The 4,356-nt window shown below is 34.8% G+C and overlaps 1 non-coding gene across 1 annotated transcript; it reads left to right on the forward strand.

Annotated features, from left to right (window-relative positions):
- The first annotated feature begins 874 nt into the window (after window positions 1-874).
- Window positions 875-945, forward strand: Trnag-gcc (transfer RNA glycine (anticodon GCC)). The gene has a single exon. It is a non-coding gene; the product is annotated as a tRNA-Gly (tRNA).
- Window positions 946-4,356: the final 3,411 nt, after the last annotated feature.

A 4,356-nucleotide genomic window follows, 5' to 3' on the forward strand; every position in this document is an offset into this window, starting at 1 on the left:
TAGCTGCTGCGTTAAGAAACCGTCGATCAGACAGGTATCATCATCATCATCATCATCATCATCATCATCATCATCATCATCATCATCATCATCATCATCATCATCATCGAAAGTGAAATTTGATCTTCAGTTATTAAATTTGAGCAAAAAATAAATGTCTGTATTTAGGAGAGTGTCTTTTAAAATATTTTTCCTGAGGTAAAAAAAAAAAAAAACCCAAAAATTAATTAAATTAAAAAAAAAGAATCAATTATATCCAGGTCTTGTTATTTTCCAGATAAAATCATCTTCCTCCAAATAGTTCTCTCCGATATCATACCAGAGCGAGGCGATGGACACATATTTTATCTTGTCAAAGGAGACGAAAAAAATTATTGAGCTTAAATATGAATATTGAGCTTTTAAACCGCGCAATATCTACTAAATTTGCTTAAAGCGCTGTACAAGGATCCAACAGCAACACGTAACATGTAGAACGAAACATGAACGCCTGTTAGGCGGTATTTCAACTTATTTTTTCTGACAGAGACAACGCTGTCACCGGCCAGGTACTCATTTTACACCTGAGTACGGTGAGAGCATGTGAGTAAAGAGCCTTCTCCAAGGACTCAACTATGCGCCGAGCGAGGCTCTAACCCAGGTTCATCCGATCCGACGAGTCTCAAACCACTAGACCACATAGCCGCACAAGTAATTCTGAGACTGTGGAAGTTAACAAGTCAGAAATGCGTAATTATTTGAAAAACGGGCTAGAAGAAGAAATCGCATATAACCGTGTTGCAAATACTCGATGCAAATTTCGTCTTGACCGAAGGATTAAATAAGGTAATAAGTGGTGGTATTATGATCACTTTCTTCGGTCGCAGTAACGTGGGCATCGGTGGTCTAGTGGTAGAATACTCGCCTGCCACGCGGGTGACCCGGGTTCGATTCCCGGTCGATGCAACTTTTTTTTCCCTCTTCTTAAAATGAATTTGTATTCTCGGTGAAACAAAGCTATCTAGTTTGAGTTTGGCTGTAATTAAGTTTTTTTTGGTTATTTTATACATATATGTATATATATATATATATATAATATATATATATATATATATATATATATATATATATATATATAAATATATATATATATATATATATATATATATATATATATATATATATATATATATATATATATCGTCTGCCGATTCTTATAAAAAAAAAATTTAAAAGAACAAAAAATGTGTGTGGACCCGCAGTGACTAAGCATTTGCCGGAGTTCCTATCATTTTGAGATTAATGGAATAAAATTTAAATTACTCTTGAGTACTTACACAATGGGTTAAAGATAGTGATTTGATTTTTACACAGAGCAGTGATTCGTGTGTTCGTAGACATATCTTCAAGTCGTAAAAGTAGTAGTAGTAGTAGTAGTAGTAGTAGTAGTAGTAGTAGTCGTAGTAATAGTAGTAGTAGTAGTAGTAGTAGTAGTAGTAGTAGTAGTAGTTGTTGTTGTTGTTGTTGTTGTTGTATTTGCTACTGTATTCGTTGTCGTTGTTGGTGCTGTTTCTCTTATTGTTGTTATTCCTATTCGGACAACTCAACTCTAACACTAGCTACGTCGTGACCAAGGCAGACATCCAGTCGGAAGAGTCAATTTTGACATTTAATCAATTCCCCAAATTTCCTGCTCCTGCTACTTTGTTGTTGTTTTGTTTACAGCGGGTCCTGGAATAGTCAATTTTGACATTTATGTCTTTCCTTACCAGCCATTTTCAGGATTTTCCCCAAAACTTCACACCCAACTCACACTAAAATAGATTTATTATCACTCAGACATTATAGAAGTAAAATTCTTGCAATCCTTTCTGTAGCAAAAACATGATCTACAACACATTGCTCATTTTCTTTAGATTTAATGATGTACAAAAGAAATTTGAATAATAAAAAAAATGTTGGTCGTATCGTAACGAATGTGACGATTTTCCAATGGTTGGTAATGAGAGAGTTAATTTATTACCCCCAAATGTCCCGTTCCTATGACTTTGTTGTTGTTTTAATTACTGTAATCCCGGAAGAGTCAATTTTGACATTTAATAAATTCCCCAAATTTCCTGTTCCTGCTACTTTTTTGTTGTTTTGTTTCCATCGGATCCCCCGACACGACACACCGTGTTTTAATTGAACACACCCCGACAACAATTTACTGGGTGTCATCGACATAATTACTAATCTACCAAGTGCAACAACAACAAGGTTAACTCTTAATCTTCGCTCTAAAAGCTTTCCTATGCTGAAGATTATGTTGTTTTAAAACGAGATGGTTCGTACAACAACCCTTGCCATTCGAAAACCGCTTGTTTTAACACTCAACGGGCTGCTCCTCGTTAAAACGAGGCAGTGATTAAAACTTTGTTTGGTTTTTAATGTTATTATTTTTTGCTGGTTTTTTTTTCCTGTTTTTGTTCGTGATTTCTTTTTTTGTTTGTTTTGTTTTTGTTTTTGGTTTGTTTTTTTTTTTGTTTTTTTTTTTTTAATTGATTTTTTTTTAAATTTCAATTTTTTTACACTCTTGATTTCAGGGCCTCGTTCTTGTGATTGCTGCTGTGTTCATGGCTTTTTCAAAGAGAGGGTTGTGGTGATTGTGATTAGTCATTTCATAGATGCTGTGCGCTTGGCTAAGACACTCGCAACATTGCCATCTGGAAATATAACGCGGAACAAACCCCCCAAAACTATGTGTAATATTGAATGTCGATAGTGTGGTTAATAATACAATTTAGTGAGAATTTACTCCTAAACATGGATGGTTAAAAAAAACAATAAGAAAGAGAGAGAGAGAGAGAGAGAGAGAGAGAGAGAGAGAGAGAGAGAGAGAGAGAGAGAAATTTTCCATTGTTCAAGTCCATTGGCTGAAAAAAAAAATAAACAAAATGTAGTGAGAATTGTATCATTTTATTTATTTGTTTCCACAGTTCCTTTATTTAATGTTTCGCTGACGAATGATTTCCACTCGAAACGTCTATTGTTTGTACTGTTTACATTCAAAGCCTTTTTCCATTTTCACCTTTTCTTCGCTAGCAAACTTTAAAGCAAGCAATAGGGACTAAGCTCCTTGCGTAAGAAATAAAAAGGAGATTCAGATAGAGATGGGCTCGAACGTAGCCATCGTAAACTTATAGATAGAACGGTTAACGTCAATCGAGCCTTTGTTATTGTTTTTTACCATCCGCGTTTATGAGTAATGCTCACTGAACTGTATTAACCCGACTATAAATGTTCATGGATACACACAGTTTTGTGTGTTGGTCCGTTATACTTCCGGATGGCAATGTTATAAGCGTCTTAACCAAGCGCATACTATCTATAGCCTGATACTGACCAAAAAATGACGTCAAAAGACCAGTCTTTTGCCACAAAAGAAAACAAATCGTGAGTTGTATTCAATAGTTCAACCAATGGAATCCCTTGTTTCCATGAGCTCTACTAACGACAACTCACTTGACGCTGCAAAAACCGAGAACATGACGTCAAACTATCAGTCCCGGTGGGTTCTAGTGTCAGGCTATATTATGTTAACGATGGCTATTGCTCGAACCTATAATAACTCAAAGGTTGAAGGTTAACACCATATCTACTCAACGTCACATAATTAATTTGTCAGCTGTTCCTTATTTCTTCCACGGCTAATCTAAGGTGACTGAGCATGAACAGGATGCTTTAAAAATGAACATGGGACTCACAAGTACATTAAAACATTGTTTCCCTTGTCCTATTTCGGCAGTTTTCAAAATGCAATCAGAGTCATTTTTAAAGAAAATCTCAAGTCTGTGTATTTTTACATACTTTTTTAATTTAAATTATGCCCCTCCCGCCACGATATCGTCGCCAAGGCATTCCATGAAGGAATATAGATAATTCATCAAACAAGATGTCTGATGTCAACAGGAATCACACATGTTGTCTAAGTGAGAAAATAGGGGGTTAATAATCTAACCTACAATTACATTCAAGTCTGGTTTTTAAAAAATAATAATAAAAATAGTAAAAAAAAAAAAAAGAAAAGAAAAAAGAAAAAAAAAGAAGGAAAACAAAATAAAAATATTCTCTATACGACACAATCAATCGATATTTGACGAACGAGTTTTCTGGCCAAAAAGTTTAATTTGTGTTATTCTAATGTATCCACATTAGTGTACTCAAAGCACTTTACAAGGGATCCCAAGTCAACAATAACACATAACACTAAGGAGGAGACATCACTCCTTTAAGGCCCTGCGACAGAGACAACGGTGTTGTTGGCCAGGTACTCATTTTACACCTGAGTACGATCAGAGAATGAGTAAAAAAAAAGCCATTTTTCTAAAAAAAAAA

This window comes from Berghia stephanieae, chromosome 7 (genome assembly GCF_034508935.2).
Source record: "Berghia stephanieae isolate SIO BIC M18660-M18661 chromosome 7, UCSD_Bste_1.3, whole genome shotgun sequence".
Lineage (NCBI taxonomy): Eukaryota > Metazoa > Mollusca > Gastropoda > Nudibranchia > Aeolidiidae > Berghia > Berghia stephanieae.